Source organism: Rattus norvegicus, chromosome 8, assembly GCF_021556685.1.
Source record: "Rattus norvegicus strain SHRSP/BbbUtx chromosome 8, alternate assembly SHRSP_T2T, whole genome shotgun sequence".
In the NCBI taxonomy this organism is placed as follows: domain Eukaryota; kingdom Metazoa; phylum Chordata; class Mammalia; order Rodentia; family Muridae; genus Rattus; species Rattus norvegicus.
Window position 1 is genome coordinate 56,196,413 of NC_141541.1, and position 17,706 is coordinate 56,214,118.

The 17,706-nt window shown below is 44.7% G+C and overlaps 1 protein-coding gene across 1 annotated transcript in view; it reads left to right on the plus strand.

Moving 5' to 3' along the window:
* Nucleotides 1-6,376: 6,376 nt before the first annotated feature.
* Nxpe4 (neurexophilin and PC-esterase domain family member 4) overlaps nt 6,377-17,706 on the plus strand; it is a 247,750-nt gene continuing 236,420 nt past the window's right edge. The window contains exon 1 of the mRNA XM_087563340.1: nt 6,377-6,612. The gene's annotated coding sequence lies outside the window, so the exon portion shown is untranslated. The remainder of the gene's footprint in view (nt 6,613-17,706) is intronic.

Below are 17,706 nucleotides of genomic sequence, written 5' to 3' on the forward strand. Positions count from 1 at the left end.
AGGAATTTGTCTTCTCTGGGTTCCGCATCTAAGTGGAGTCAGGTAGAGTTCGTTCTTTGGTGTCTGGTTTATTTGCATTGAACACAACGTCCTCCAGGCTCATCCCTATCTGTTGCATGTAACAGAGTCCCCTTCTGTTGTACTAGGTGACATGCCAAGGCACTCGTGTGTTAGGTTGGTCTATTCTTCTGTTAGCGGAAGTGTGATTTTTGTCTGAAAACAAAACTTTTTATTGTTATTTAGTTGCTGTGGCCAGTACTGTAATAACATGGACAATTCCTACCATGATGTTTTCCATATTTCTCCCTCCTCCGTTATACGCCACCCTCACAGATGACTTATTGCCTACAACTCTGATTCTACCTTTAAAGCTTTTCTTCCAGAAAGCCTTCCTTGACTCCACAGACCAATTTAGTTGCCTCCACTGTGTGCCCCAGCCCCCGGATCCTTGTAACATAGATTGCTCGTATTGAATTTTTGTGTTTCCTCAATCACCTGTGAACTTCCTATCAAGGGAGCCATATCTGTTGACCTAATCTTTGGATGTCAAAGACCTATTAGTGCCTGAGCCATAGAAAGCCTAGAACAATCCCTGAATGTGGGAATACTTGGGAATCCAAGTCACAATGAAGTGAGTATGTGCTGTCTACAGATCTAAACAGGAGTAAAGGTTCCCGTGATAGTGTTCCTCAGTTAAAGGTGATCCTGCCTTTTAATCTTTTTAATGTTTGCATGTGTTAGTGTGTTTTGTGTATGTGTATTTGTGTGTGCATGTTGAGGCCAGAGGTCAATGTGTGGTGTCTTCCTCTATCAATCTGTCTTTTTTGAGACAAGTTCTCTCACTGAAGCCAGAGCTCATTGATTGGTTAATCTGCCTGGCCAGCAAGTTCCAGAGATTCTCCTGTCTCCGTCCCAACCCACTGCCAGTGCTATGCAGACAGTTGCAATTATGCCAGACTCCAGTTATTTCTTCACTACATATTTTTTATATGCTGTGCTAAATCTTCAAGATGTGCAAAAGCTCTGTGCTCTGAGTTCCTGGCATATCCAGATCAGTTGAAAAGGCGAGGGCTCTCACCAGGGCTCAGTGGAAGACATAACACAACGAGGCAGCAGTAAATGGAGTGAGTACCTGCTCAATGACAGAAGCACGCAGAGGTTCAGTGGCCAAACTGAAAGATCTGGTAACTTAAAACAATTCACATTTCACCTCTCAATTTTTTTGGATATCAGAAGTCCAAAACTCAAAGTATTGGTAACCCTCCATTCCTTCTAGAAACTTCTGGACAAATCATGTTCTTGGCATTATCTAGCATCTAGAAGCTTCTGCATTGGTTAGCTCAAGGTCCTTTTCTCCACCTTCAAAAGCACATCATTCAACCTGATTCTCTTATCACATCTCTTGCATGCACATATGTGTGCCCATGCGTGTATGTATATGAGTATATGTTGTACGCATTTTAAGTATGTTAATGTGTTCATGTGCATACATGTGTGCAGGCAGCCAAACCATGCATGTGGAGGTCATTCTCCAGTATATTCCTCCATAGTCTCTTCCCTTTATTTTTTTGACACAGAGTATCTTATTGAACTTAGAGCTTATCTATTCAGCTAGTCTGGTTAGCCAGTGCTCCTCTTACGATCCCCCTGTCTTCTCCTCCTCAGCACTGGGGTGATAGCTAGGTGTATAGAGGAATCACTTCACCAACTGAGCCATTTCCCTGGCCCTCTTATCACATATCTTTGTTACTCTGACCTCTAACATCTTATAAGGATACAGTGGTCACGCCAAACTATCCAAATAGCCCAAGATAATGCCTGTCCAATTCCAGACACTTTATGTCAACCACAGATCCATTCTGTCAGGAAAGGTACCATATTCATGGTACCTGCTGAAGGGACTGTTATGCTGTCCCCTACAGAGATTTGGGTCCAACTGGTGAGGCTTGAGTGTCCACCTCAAGCAGAATCAGAAAGCTGAATAGAGAGATGCTTCAGATGCATCAAGAGGACTCAGATGTGAGTGTTTGGGGGCGGGGCTAACAGAGAAGAATTTTGATGAAGTTAGTGTGAAATGTACTGTGTGGTACTGAGGGTGTTTCTGCAGGTTCTGGCTGGTGTCAGGCAGAGGCCACTAGCCATTCCGAGGGTCATAAATATCCCCGAGAAGTTTATTTGGAGGAGGTCTGCACCCTCAGCTGGGTCAGCTGTGGATCACCTCCCAGCAGCCCTTTCTTTTTACATGCTTTTTAACAAGCACTAAGATAGAAGAGGAATAAATCACATCAGATCCTTATGTGAGGGTTTTCATTGTCATCCCCCTGCAGCTGTCAGTAACATAGAAGTACATAAAAGTGACACCTGGGAGCTGGAGGGCCCTGATCCAGAGGGGTGTTCAGCCCTGAAGTTTGGTGGCCAACACCGGCCCTACTTCTGCAAGAAAACTGCACAGCCAGCTGCTTCTAGAGAACCCAAGAGACGACAGAAGGCATGCTGTGCCCCCAAGGATATACCTCTTGGTTCCTGTCCTCATCAGCATGTTGGAGAACAAGACCTGGTGGAGGCGGGGCGGGGGAGCAGGATCTTCCTTTTCTATAATTTCCTTCCCCCTTGTCTTGCACTGGCAGATAGGGCCGGTGGGGATACAGCAGCTGTGCGCTCTGCTACGAAGGTCTCAGCGCTTTTCGTTGCCAGAATCCCAGGCCCATACCACCTGGTTTGGGGCTTTGGGGAGCATATGAAGCAGGGACAATCTAGACCCTGAACTAAGTAGTCCCGATGCCCTCTAGCGCCCCTCTTTCCCTCCTTACTTTTCTCTAAGCAGCAGCCAGACAGCTAGGAGTGTGTTGGTCAGTGCAGAGTTCCACAGTGATGCCATTCGCTGATCCTGGCTGGTTACCACCCTCAACTCTTGTCATCTGATCGTCTGAAAATAGGTAGTTGGTTAACTCATCCTGGGCCTGACCATCCCTACCAAATTCACCACATCTATTTGGTCTAAGAACCACCTCCGAATCACACTTCTTCTGCCTTTAGCCCCATCCCCCCTCACCCCCAGCTGATTGATTCTCTTGTGGTCAAATCAAAGCAATATCAGAGCATATCATGTCTGTGCAGACACTCAGCAGCTTGGCTTTTCCCTTAGAATAGAATCCGGCTTCCTCACCGTAGTCAGCTGGGCCCTTCCTCATCCATTCTTTCCTCTCACTTCCTCTTACCCCGCCATTCCACTTCCAAGTGTTCCTTGTTGAACATTCTTGTTCCCACATCTGCTGGCAATGGCCCTTCCCGCGAATGAATCTCAAATGGGACCACTCAGGTCTCTGCTCAAATATGTTGATGTTCCTCTTCAGGCATCCAGAACACACACTCTCTCTCTCTCTCTCTCTCTCTCTCTCTCTCTCTCTCTCTCTCTCTCTCTGTGTGTGTGTGTGTGTGTGTGTGTGTGTGTGTGTGTGTGTGTGTCCCCACCTCACCCCCACCCCCAGGAAGTTCAGGTCCACAGAGATGGCTGTTCTGTTTTACCTACCATTATGTCCGTAGTTCCTGGCCCAGGGTAGCTAGTGCATGAAATTTGTTGTCTGAGCTGTTGTAGGAGTTGTTTATATCTCAGACAATGACTAAGGCTATTGTTACATGACAGGAACTGATAAATAGATAATGCTTATCCCTTGCCCCTAGGAACTCACAGCATCCCTAGCCAAGATAAGGAAATATATCTGAAATATAACCGCAGCAGACTGTGACAAATGCTATAAGTGAGATATGCATAAAGAAGCATGGAAATGCAAGTGATGAGACAGTTAATTATTTCTCAAGGTCTAAGGAAGTGTTAGAGAAACAGGATGGCTTTGAACTTGAGTTGAGCTGCCTACTCAACAATTGAAGGTCTATGAATTGCCCTTAGTACTAATTGCTTGTTGATACACCCCGATATCAACTGTAACCATCCTAGATAAATCTGCCCGAATTCTCAAGGAATTTTCCACACGTCAAAAGGCTGGTGGAAAGGTGTCAGAGTCTAATTCTAGCTCCTAGAAACCAGGAGTCTCCCAAGTCTACACGGGACCCAGGATGGGTAACTACTGTGCCCAGGACCTTGTTAGAGGAGACTCTCAAGGCAACTCCATTTGCAGTTGCTCCAAGTATTTACGTGGTAGCTGATGTTAGCTCAGGATTCTGGCCCCTAGATACAAAGAATTATCAATCTCTACCAACAGGAGGGCAAAGGTTGGAATGAAAGGTGCCAGAGCAGAGTCCTGGCCGCAACTGGCTCCAGGAGGCTTCTCTGGGGGCATCCCATGTCTCTTTGGAGTTGGTTCAAACATGCTGGTACAAGCGTTAGTTCTCCAGCATCAAAGACATTCCCAACAGGTAGCGCTTTGGCGGCTCCCCTGGAAGCAGCGATACTGTGGGGAGATGCCTACATAGAGGTCCATAGACTGAAGTGAGTAGACAGAGCACCCTAGGCGCGCCTGTCTAGGGACAAGGCTGTGCCTGTATACAGGCTTGCTTACCAAGGTTGGACTCTGAAAACAGTACCATCTCTGCACATAGACTGATGTATTCACATTTACGACTTCCATTTCCCAGGGGTTTTCACACACGTTATTTAATTTGGTTCTCACAGCAGTCCTATGAGGTGGAACAGTCATGTATTTTATTGTTTTTATTAGTATTTTTCCCATTACGGTTTATTATAGAAATTCTGGAACGCATCAGAAGGCACAATGAATACAATAAAGATCACGTGTAATCACATCCTGTGAAATATCTGTGGTGATGTATCTGCTGCCCATCCCCCCCCAGAGGGTGGAAATACATAAACAATCTGTATAGCATTCTATCCTGGGGAGAAAAGGGAAGCCAAAATTGACTTAAATTCCTTTACTCTCACCCATGAAGCTATGTCTGAAAATTTCTAGTTGGGCTCATGGACTCTCTTTTCTACTCCACACAGTTTCTGAGTTGTGAGCCACAGAGGTTAAAGCGATGCTGTTGGGAAACATGGGCTATCACCTCAAATTGAGCCAAACCTTCAGAGACGCTTTCGCAAAGGACAGACACCTAAGAGTCACCGACCACGGGCAGCTGAAAACCTAATGTCACATCATTTCGGGTTCTTTTCATCTATTTAAGATCCAAACCCCAAGGAGAACACCTCGTTGTTCTAGAGTATCTTAATCTGTTCTCAGCTTGACAGTAAAAGTATCCCATTCGGGGGCAGACACCAACCTTCTGGAGGTCAAATTGGATGTCAGTGTGTTTCCAATAATCAGGAAAACAGAGATTGATTCCGACTTGCCTATCTATCTTTGTAACCGCTAATCTTTTAGTACATGCCCTTTTTTTTTTTTCTTGATGGAACGCACTAATTCCCTAAGTTCTCTTGACTTGGGAAACTCCCATCAGTCATTCTTCTTTCACCTCCCAGCTTATATTTCTTGTATTACAAGGCATACTCCATGACTACCAATCACAGCAGTGCTGTTCCCTCTGTTTTGTGTTCAAACGTGTCGCATTCATCTTCTCATACAAGCAGAAAATTCCTTGAGAGCTTTACTGCCCTTGTCATGTAGAGCCCAGCATAGGAGCTGGTAATGTAGAGGATTTGCCTGAAGAAGAGAAAAGAGAGACTCAGACTTGGTATGAGAAAGAAGTTGGGTGTTTTGAAAAGAGGGGGGTATGTGGGTGTTCAAATGAGCTAGTGACACACACACACACACACACACACACACACACACACACACACACATTCCCCTGCCTCAGACCCATCCATGAAACACCTGTAAGTGGTATGCTTTAGCCTGTAATTGTAGAATAGCTTCAAACAACTGTCTAAATTCCCAGTGTGTGTATCCACCGAGGCTAGGCTACCCTGCTACCCCAACAAGAGTGAACAGCATTAATGAGAAGACTGAAAGTGGATCATTGCCTAAAACTTTCCAGTCATCTGAAGAAATCCAGAAATGTGGATCACCAAGAGGAGTACGTGGACTCAGCCTACACCCTGTACCAAAAATAAGAGTCCTGTCATATGAGGCTGTTAGATTAAATTAGTTATTTTATGCCCAGAGCCCTCAGGAAATGGGTGTTAAAATTTGTCATCAGAGCTAACAAGCTTGGTTTTCTCAGGTAAAATGATAACACGAGATAAAATCTGTGAGATGCTCCGTGTGTGCTAGGCACTGTGTAAAGCACTTTTCATAACTAATCTCAGTTAGCTTCTATGCGGCACATTGTGGCTGCTTGTGGTCAATGGCGATTGCACCCCCTCCAGGATTACATCCCTCCTGCAGTGGCTGGTTAAAAACTACACTTCCCAGAATGCCTTGCAGGTATAGTCCTCGTGTGATTTTGATTCATCCATTTGGAAGTCAGAACCGGAACTCCTCACTGAGCTAAGTAGGGTGATGAGTTTTAAGTGAGCTTTACGTGTTCTAACGCATACCCAGATGGTCTAACAGTTTGACTCTGGAGTCAGCGGTGATAATGACAGATTCCAAGACTCTCCGTTCCCCGTGTTCTTGGATTATTCCCGTGGTGATGTGATCCTGCGCTCAGAAGTTTGGACAGTGGCCTCCTGTTTCCCCAGCTTTCTGACTGGCAGATGTAAGTGTCCTCTTAGTTGGTCGGTACACGGATAGCGTTTGGAACGTTTTACTATTGGCTGAGGCGCCATGCGTCTTTCAACAGTTATATAAGTACCCGGTCCCCTGTATTCACTATGTGCCTGCTTAAAGAACCCTAAGGAGTGTTCGTGTTACCTCCAGTGAAACCCTGATGTAGCCCTTTTATAGGTGAGAAAACTAAGGCAGAGATAATCACATACATCATCTAAGTTCGTAGAACCAGTGGGTACGGAAATGGAAGTTTGCTGGATTTGATGCCTATTTGATACCACCCTCCCCACCCCCAACTTTCATCTCTTACTTCTCCTTGACACTTTTAATGTGTTATGAAATGTGATGAACTCCAGAGGTGTGGAGGCTGTGAGCAAAGCAGAGGACTCTTTACTCTAGCTCTCCTGACGTGTAATCGACAGTACGATAGTTATAAGTACATGCACACCGCCGTCTATATCCTGCTACTGGTTTGCATTGGAAAGAGGCATGTAGCGAGCTGTTAAAAGTACACAGTGTAAATCTAACGCAGGTTGTGAGGGAGCTGGTGGCTAAAGGGACTCATTTCAAACGTTGATGGGCATATAATTCAGTGGAAACACTGATAACAAATGGAGGAAGAAAGGGAGGGGAGAGTGAGTAAATGGGCTGACATCCTTCCGTTTTATGGAACTCTTTGATCAGTTAGTTTCCTGGCTACCCCACCAGACCAGAGGCTCTAAGTGTCTTCATCACATCCATCCCCATTTAGGATTCTGCCCTAAAGAAAGGTAAGCTGTGAGTAGGAAACTTAAAAAGCAGTAAACTGCCCCACTGGAAATTCTTTTCTAGTGCTGAGCAGGGAGGACTTGGTGGCTGGGTCACGTGAGACATCTGATCATTGCTGACAGAGGAAGAAAGCTCTAGAGGAGTGAAGGATATTCCCAATAGAGGTGTAATCTGCTGTTGGCAGAAGAAGGACTCCAGGGATGCGAGCTTCTGATGAAGCTACGGGAGTGGGACTGGGAAGACGGCCCCAGGATGGAATTTCAACTGCAGGTTTCAAAATGGAGAGTGGCTTGAAAGAAATACACTCAAAGTTAGGGATAAAACCAGGTCTAGGCAGTCAATAATAATGAATAATTGTAGAGACAGACCCAAGTTTCCTGAGGGATAAAGTTTTATTTTCTTTAAAGATTAAACGTTCAGACTATAGATATCTCTCTTTCAACGTGCATTTATTTAAAGAAGAACCTTCTGCAAACTAGAACTACTCAGTGCCCAGATGTGCAGGCTGTGTGCTTATTCCCCACACAACACAAGGTTGATGTCCTAATTGCTCTCAGGGACCCAGGAGGAAAACAAAACAAAACAAAACAAAACACATGGGCCTTAGAGTTGTAGATCTATAGATAAAACCACAAATTCTTCAGAAAGCCAATAAAAAATTAATAGGAAATCACTTTTAACATTAACATCTATTACATTTTATTTAATTTATTTTGCTTGCATAGGTGTACACATGGGAAGGGTTCACACATATCTGTGTGGAAGTCAGAGGACACAACTTGCAAGAGTTGGTTCTCTTCTTCAGTCACGTGGGTCCCAGGGATCAAAACTCAGTCAGTATGGGCAGAGGTGCCCTTTACCCACTGAGTCACCTGCTGAACTGTCTTGCTGACCTGTTTAATAGGAAATCTTGAGGCAAAAGTGGTGTATCCATCAGGTTTCTCTACAGGAACAGAACAGATAGAATGAATCTATACGTATAAAAAGGCGATTTATTAGAGTGGCTTACAGTCTGTGGTCCAGCCTGTCCAACAATGAGTGTCTACCAACAGAAATTTAAAAATCCAGTAGATGTTCTGTTTGCAAGGCTGAAAGTGTCAGTTTGTCTTTCATATACACCTGAGTCTCAAAGAAGTAGGCTCTATTGCCAGTGAAGGAATGGACTTGCTGGTGAACGCCAAAGCAGGCAAAGAGAGAAAAAGGTTCCTTTTTCCATGTCCTTTATGTGGGCTGCCGGCAGAAGGTGTGGTCCAGAGTAAAGCTGGCCCTTCCCACCTCAGAAGATGCAGATTAGAAGTGGATCGTCCCTCTTCAAATCACTTAATTAAGAAAAGCCCCTCACAGGTGCGTCCAGTCGCTTGGGTTTTAGTTAATTCCAGGTGTAGCCGAGTGGAAAACCCAGAAAAGCCATTGCAAGTGAACTTGGAAGATGCTCGGGTGAGGTAGACGTCACGGGTGGATGGGCTTCGTTTGTTTTAAGGAGCAGGGGTCTGTGATAATCTGCTGTCAGTTCAACAGTTGACATTCTCAGACACTTGTCATGTATCAGTGAAGAGCTCTCCTTCAACCGCTCAACGCAATTCAAAATGTAGAAACATGATGGAAACCTACCATCTATCCGCACGATATACGTTCACGTTCTACTACTTGCTGGGTTCGGAGGGCCACCAAGACATGCCAATCATATGACTGAGACAAGAAACCAAACATAACTAAAGCACTTTCAGCTGCTTCTTCCCCTCCCCACTCTGAGGGTAGAATTGCTCCTTCTCCGTCCCAGTGGCGTATGTGACTGGCCAGTGGAGTGTAAGCGGAAGGCGTGCGCGTCACTTCGCAACAGAAGCTCTGAGAGCCAATTCTTGCTTTGCCAGGCTCACTGTCCTTTCCTGTTATGACTCCTTTGTCAGCCTGGTTCCTGGAGCTGAGCAATATAGAATTGATTCCTTGAGACTTTGAGCGTGAGCGGGAAATAGCCCGGTGCTTCTGTCAAGAGCAGTGTCTGAGGTTACTTCTTCCCATAGCATCACTTAGTCTAATCTGACTTATACGAGGCGGTTCTATAAAACTAACATTTATTGAGTGCTTACTATATCCTGAGCATTGTGCTGAGGGCTTTATATGCATTATCTCGTTGAAGTCTTGTAAATGCACCACGAGATGTATATATGTGATATTACTTCTGTTTTATGGATGTTGAACCAGGTCCCGGAGCTAAGTGCAAACCATGGCGTTATTTTAAGCTACAATGGAATTTTCAAAACTTCTTTGCCTGGATACAGAACCTACAGACTTAACTACCAAGATGGTTCAGCGGTTAAGAGCACTGACTGCTCTTCCAGAGGTCCTGAGTTCAATTCCCAGCCACCACATGGTGACTCACAACCATCTGTAATGGGATCTGATGCCCTCTTCTGGTGTGTCTGAAGACAGTGATAGTGTACTCACATAAAATAATTTTTTTTTAAAAAAGGCTAGAATGGAATTTTCAAAACCTGTTTGCCTCGATACAGAACCTACAGACTTAACTACTGTCTCAGTCTATTATGTGTTTCTGAAACCAAATATCTGACATTGAGCCATATATCTAAAGTCTTTGTGGCTGGAAAATCTAAACACTGTGATGCTGTGAGATCAAATCCACTCTGGAGATTAGCCTTGATCCCATCAATAGGTGGGTCATGCGGCCCTTACCTCATGCCCTACTTGGCACAGCCTAGAATCACCTGAGGAAAAGGTCTCAATTAAGGGATTGCCCAGACATGATGGACATGTCTGTGTGAGATTTTCTTGATTAGTAATTGATGCAGGAGAGCCCAGCCCACCGTGGGTAGCGCCAGCCTGCACTGTATAGGGAACCTAGCCCAGCATAGATTGGAAGCAAGCCAGCAAGCAGACTCCTCCATGATTTCTGCTCTGGTCCCTGCCATGACTTCTCTCGATGGTGGACAGTGATGTAAAAGTATCCAACAAGTTCATCCTGTTCTCCCCTGAGTGGTTTCTGCCACAAGCTTTCACAGCAACAGGAAGGAAACTCCTACCCCACTCTGAGCTCTGCCTCTTAAAGTTCCCACCATCTCAATCTCATCACATGGGGAACCCAGCCTTGACCGACACACATGAATCTTTGTGCAGAAAAATCCAAACCATAAAGACTATTGTGCCATGCAATTTTAGGTCAAAAGTTTTAAGATTTTTGTTTTGTTTTATTTTGTTTTTAAATAGGCTGTAAGACCCCTGAACATTCTGAAAGTGGGGTGTTCGGTGCACCTTAGAACTTCTTGGGAAGAGACTTATGGAAAAAGTGAGAATTGCAACAGAGGCAAGTGGTAGAGAAGGAAAAGAGACGCTGTAATGTTCTCTCACCTATTTAAAACAGGGAGGGAGAGGGAAGAGAGCTCATCTGTCTGGGTGAAATAGAGCAATGCAGTGGCTATGCCAAACCTGGAAATTGGTTTAGTCTACCCTGAAGAGCCTCACAATCAGAAAGTGGTGATAAGGCATTTACCCAAATTACTATCATAAGTCAGGCAAGCTGGAATCCTCTGTAAACGTGGTAAGATGTACCAAGGGAAGATAAAGCAGAATCCTCTTCACCATAGCAGGTTGAGGGTGTGAAACAAGGAGCCAGCTGCAGGAGAGGCAGCACAGTGATGTCGACCCCTGAGCACAGTCCAGTCTCCACCCTACTTCTGAACGTGCTGGTCGAGAAATAGCCCAGCCAGATTAATGCAGGATGGCAAGAGAAAGGTCTCCTATTGCCAGTGACCAGAAGGGGTAGTGGGACACCAAACTATCTCTGCACATTTGTCTCTGAGGTACTGGTTCCATCGCGGAGTGACATCACCACAGCTTCTTCGGTGGAGTCAACACATGGAACTTGGCCTCAGGATCTCCCCTGCCAACTTCAGAGATTCTGACTTAGGTGCTCCAGAGTGTCAGCCAAGAGTCTCATTTTATTGTCCAGCAATCTTGTTCTTTCAATATTGATACTCTTTGAACCTTTTTTAGAAACCCAGTCCACAGTAATATCAACCAAAACATGTCTCCGGAAACCAAGGAAAGCCAGCAATAAGAGTAACAGAACTATAGGGAGTAATGGGCTTCCTAAAAGATATTTATATTCCTTTGGGAATGTAATGATGAAAATAAGAAGTAATCCCAAGGTAGACAAAAGGTTATCCATGGGTGTGGGGAACATACCTGAGCATGTTGGTCATTTACATTTTTGTTGGAGAAATTCAAATTGTCATTAGATTTTCAAAGAAGATAGAACTCAAAAATGTTTAAGGTCATTCAGTGCTGCTGCTGTTGTTTGGCTTCCAGATTAGTGCAGGTGACACAGGAGAGGGGACACATCAGAGGAACAAGATGCCTGCTTGTAGCACTGTTTTGTTTTGTTTTTTTTTTTTTTTTTTCCTCAGTGTAGTGTGCAGTACCTGTGGGCAAGGGAAGAAAACAGTGCTAGAGAGGAAAGTTCATCCAAGGTCTTGGCCTCAGATGCCAATTATTCGTAATGTTCTAGAAGGCACTGGGGGTTTGGAGGCAGAAAAAACAATGTATGGGATCTACGCTTCTGGAAGATAAAACTCTCAGGTGTGCAGAGAGATGGGAGGGGAGACAGAAGAGTGGAGACAGCCGGCAGCAGGCCACAGTTGGCCCTAATAAGAAGGTTGAATTAGTAGAAAGCTGCAAACAGCATCAAGGCATGCAATGCACTTGACCCTCCACATCCTCTGTTCCCCACTCAGAGGCTTAGCCCACCGTGGACCTAGTATAATTGTATCAGTGTTGAGTAAGGGCTGGACTCGGACTCTTGTAGCTATTCCCTAGGCGATCCAATATAACAACTGTTTGGCCACCATTGATATTGTCTTAGGTATTACAGGTCATCTATTGATTATGCAAATACCCTATCATCGTAAGTGGACTAGGCATCTTTGAATTCTCACATCCATAGGGTTCTAAACCTAATGCCCCATGTAACTGAGGGATGACCGTAGTTAACAAGTGGACGTAGGGTGGAGTCAAGATGACAAACCAAAGTTGATAGAGAGGAAAACGAACCTTTTTCAGGAAAATTTATTAGGTGTAAGAACAACTAACATGTACTGAACCACGACTATGCCTCGGGCAGTGACAATGTGACTTCAGTACATTTACTCTTAAACCCCTTTCACAGACCTCTGCAAAGCAGGCGATTTTATTTTCTTCTACGCTTGATGAGGAGATAGAGACCCAAAAAATGCATGTCCGAGGACCACACAGCTAAGTCAGACCGGAGTAGAGTCTGGAACTAGAGCCTATAAAAGCGTGAAAAGCTGTTTTCTTAACCATCACATTTTTTATTTTATTTTTATACAAGTCAGCATGAGTTCAGATTTAGACTTATTTCAGTACGCCATTTGAATGTCCGTGGGGCAATGTCTTCAATGCACTTGGAACATTGGAAATAGAATTTGGAGCAGTGACCTGAAAGGGAACTGGAACTGGGGAGCTTAGGTGGTGGTAAGAGAGCAGAGGACCAAGTGTAGGACCCAGGGACCATGCTTGAGGGAGGGGAAAGGAAAGTCAAAGGCCAAGAAAGTGGAATCACAGATGCAGAAAATTCTGCAAACCGGGTGCTGTTGTACAAGCTGGAGAAGGAGATGGTAGTGAGGAGAGGGAGGTGATAGCAAGGGGAAGTCACAGAGGAGGGGGACCCCTTGAAGCTGTCAGTGAAGGATAGTGTGGTAGAGAGTAATTCAAGTTAATTATTTTATAACAGAGTCGGGAAGAAGATGTTCAAGGTGACTGGGTAGTGATGAGAGGTAAGGGTGACAGTGATGGCATTTACAGTGGCTGAGAAGCAACAGCCCAGTGGGCAGTTTGAGGCTGTGGCAGGTTCAAAAAAGAGATTTTTGTTTGCTTTTCTGGGTATGGCACCAGGATTTTCATGATTAATCTAGGCATATAATGCACACACACACACACACACACACACACACACACACACACACACATACACACACACACACACACACACACACACACACACACACACACACACACACTCTAACACAGTCTTAAAATACATGCCTGCTGTTGGGCCCTGTACCTGGTAGTATCTTTGCCTAGAGAAGTCATTGCTGCTTCTCCTTTGCACAAGGAGGCCTTGCTGGTATCTCAGATCCCCTCGAAATCTGGATGATAGAGTTACCTCTCAAGTTTGTCACTGGATAGCTTTATTACCAGCTTTCAATACAAGTTTTACTAAGTCCAGATAAGCAGAGAGGCTAAATATCCCTCTTTGGGGCCAATTAAATAAGACTGGACAGATCTTCCATAACCTTTGCAGTCATTTGGCTCTATTATCAAAGAGGTTAGTTAGGTGACTCATTCAAAGTCAGACAGCAGGCTCTGAGTCAGACCTTAAACCCAGGTCTCCAGAACCAATGCTTCTCTGTCTAGACCTTAAAGAGTACCTTGCATACAGAATGTCGCTGGGAAGTTTGTTTCTACAAAGACTTTCCATGGTCTTTCCAAATAACTTACTTTGGGTCCCCTCTTGAGTATAGGATAAATTCTCTCCAAGATGTAGCGTAGCATTGTCATAGATGGGGAGGAAGGATAGAATGGAAACAGGGAAAGGAGGGAGTCTGGCACATGCGCTATAATTCGATCTGTTTAGTTCCAACACACACGCACGCACACGCACACACAGACACACACACACACTGAATGGTGGGCTCCACCTTCTGAGTGTGTCAGAATGCTCTTTCCTGCCATTGTTTTCTCTTTCTTTTAAAAAGTCTTTCCATTTTCATATTGTGTGCATGTGTATATAATAGTCCGAGGACAGCTGGGGAGAACTGGTTCTCCCTTTGCATCATGTGGCTTCTGGGATTGATGACAGTTGGCAGGCCTGTGTCACAAGCATCTTTACCCACTGGGACATCTTTCCATCGTTAACTTGCTTTGCTTAGGTGTGGTGGTTTGACTCCCACAGACTCATGTGTTTGAACATTTTGCCTGTAGGAAGTGGCACTAATTGGGAGTGGCCTTGTTAGAGGAAGTGTGTCACTGTAGGGGCGGGCTTTGAGGTCTCCTATGTTCAAGCTCTGCCCTGTGTGGAATCCAGTCCCCTTCTGCTGCCTTCAGATCAAGATGTAGAACTCTTGGCTCCTCCAATCCCACATCTGCCGTGCTTCCCACTATGATGATAATGGACCTAACCTTTAAAATTGCAAGCCAGCCCCAATTAAATATTTTCCTTTATAAGAGTTGTTGTGGTCATGGTGTCTCTTCAGAGCAATAAAACCCATAAAGCATTAGGTATGTGTTCACAGCGCTAGAAAAGTGTGTTGAACTCAGACACACTAATGTGTCCTGGTGTTTTTAATCATGGCTACGTGGTTTTCCTTCTGCAGGAGGTATTAGTTTTCTATTCTTTCTGTAGCACGTCCCCACAATGCAATGGTTTAAAGCACAGTAAGTTTATCATTCCCTTCAGGTTCCAGGGCAGGAACTCTGAAATGACTCTGAGCATCCACTAAGGAGTCGGGTAGGTCTGGTTCTTAGATAAGCTCAAAGAGAGAATTCGTTTCCAGTTTGCATTGGCAGGCTTCCTAGCTGTACCTCTCTTCCATCCTCAAAGCCAGTAGCTGAGAATTTTCAAAACTCTTTGTCTCTGATTCTGTCTTCTATATCACCCTGGCTTCTGCTGCTTCACTTCTGGGAGGATACCTGGGATTTCTGAGTGACAAAACCCCAAGTCTGGGCTCTTCTCACCTTGAGAACCTTCACTTAACCACACTGGCAGTATCTCTATTGGATATGAGGAATTTATTCTCAACCACACTGTCAAGCAACTTCTTAAGTGGAAATGCATCTACCCCCAAGGTGTCTCCATGCTACATCCCGTAGAAAGGCCATTAATCAGCCTATCACAAGAATAAGGACCCAACAGATACAGCTGCAGCTATTGGTCAATTAATCAATTAGCAAGTATTTACTGGGCATACTGTGTGTCAAGTCCTACTATGAGAAGAATGGGAAATATATGTCCACACAAGACTTGCTCTCTTCACTTAAGAATCTCCTGCTTAGAAACAGTTGGACTCTAATCCTGCAGTACCTGCTGTAAATGCCGTAGAGCTGCAGAAGACACTCTCTGGAGTTGTCTAGGTTGGAACAGTCTATGAAATTTTCATGGGGAAAATCCAAAAACTTAAAATAGATGTGTAGAATGTAGATGGACTGGGAAGGAGCAAAGCAATCGAAGAGGATTGTGTTCTGGGAGTCAGAGTGCGGCCATAGGAACGGAACAAGGCTAAGAAACAGATTGCCTGGGATCAAGGGTCACAAGCCAAAGCCAGTCTCCCATCTCCTTTTATAAATAAAAGTTTTTATTAGACCAGCCATGCTTACTTGAAATATGATTTCTTTTATGCTTTAATGACAGAGATGGACAATTCTAACAGAAATCAAATAGCCCGGAAAGCCTAAATATTTTACTGCTAGCCTTTATAGAAAAAAAACAAAAAACAAAAAACTGACTACCCTTGCCCTACATAAGGAATACTCATCAAAGCCCTTGGCAAGAGAAGACACAAGAAAAGGCCTAAAGCCAAGTATCCCAATGAGGGGTCTGGCCCATCTGAACCCCATTTAGTTTAGGTTAAAACAGTTTTCTGTTCTCAGCATTCCCACTGGACCCGAAGGTTTCAGACCCTTCAGATTTTGTAATAGGTGCCTCGTTTTGGGGTTGCAAGTGTTGACAAAACAGCTCTCACCTCAAAGAAATTTTTAAAAAAAATAGCTTCTTCTAGAACCAAATATGAGTATTGGTGGTCCAGGGACCCAGACTTAGATCTTCCGAGTACACGTTCCAGGGAGGTAGCATTGAACTTTTTATATCAACAGAACAAAGAGCCAGATATCAAGACCCTTTTCAAACACATCTGTGATGACATCAGGTAGAGTTCTGCTATAGGCCTTAGGTGCTGGTCTCAACACTCTTAGATCTTTGTTTGGTGGGAAATCACATTCCAGAAGTCTTTATCTGTCTGGCAGGATGGTAGATGGGGGCAAGGGATGGCTATTTAGTAAACTAAAGATTGCCCAAGAGCAATTATAATTCAGCTCAGAAACTGCAACATTCCAACCCTTCAGCCCATTGAAGTTTTAATCTTTAGTCTTTGCAGAAATCACCTCCTTCCAGGCCTAATCGTTCTCACTTGCTAATGGAGGTGTGCTCAGGAGAGAGGTGTGGTGTGTCAGGGATAGTACAAACAGAGGTCTGGGTGCTTAGTTCCTTGGGCTCCTGGGTGGATCATCGCTGGTTCCAAACCTCCCTGTCTCCTTATGGAATGTACAGGGGTGGGCCATCGTAGCTCTCACCTGCTAGCCAGGGCTCTTGGAAAGGTCTTTAGAATGACAGCTGTTTTGGGTGCAATCCTTAAAGGAAGTAGTCTGTCAGTGCCTGCCCATGCTCCCATAACCCTCTCAAGGGCACAGATGCACTGGTTCATGTAGAGGTCAGCATGTGCCTTCTGAAAGACTCGGATTCAGTCTCCCAGCCAGTTTGCCTCATCCCTTGCTTTGGAACGAAGTTTGAATACCAGTCACAATTTCCGTAAAAGTCCCTTCTACATCAAAAGGGGAGTGGACAAGAGGAAAAGCATGGATTATCTACCGGAAGCTTCTTTGTTCTAAACAGCTGAGCCTGCTTTGTACTCAGACTACGGAGGAAACAAGAAAAGCGGGTCTCTGCCATTCCAGGAACCGTGAGCCAGATAGAAAACTCAGCACAGACATACAGTGTTAAATAAAAAGAGATGACAGCCCTGATCAAAGGGGGGGGGGGATGGGAAGTATGACAGGAATTTCTGGAGGGAAGGAGGTAGGTGCGAGGTGCATGCTTTCAGAGAAGTTGGGAGTGCGCCTTGGCGAACATGGCATTGGGTTTGGTCTTGAGAAGTCAGTCTCATTTCCTTTGGGAGATGGACGTGGAATATACTCCAGGGGCTAAGGGAAAGAACGGTAGAAGCGTGGCATTGTGCTTATGAGTAACAGTCCAGAAGATAAACAAATATTAGGAAGTTAGGGTACCGAGATGCACATCTGAGGTATGCAAAACTTCAGAGAGAGCATCATGCCTGCTGAAGAGTCTCCCTGTGCATGGGAGACCAATCCATCAGTATTCAAATACACACGAGATAAAAAGCCAGGTATGAGACAATGTATGGTAATTGCCAGATGGGTGTTATAGACAATTACTGCTGTGCCCTGGTCCTTCCCAGCAGGGATGGCTCTCTGATGGAATGTTTGTTCTGTT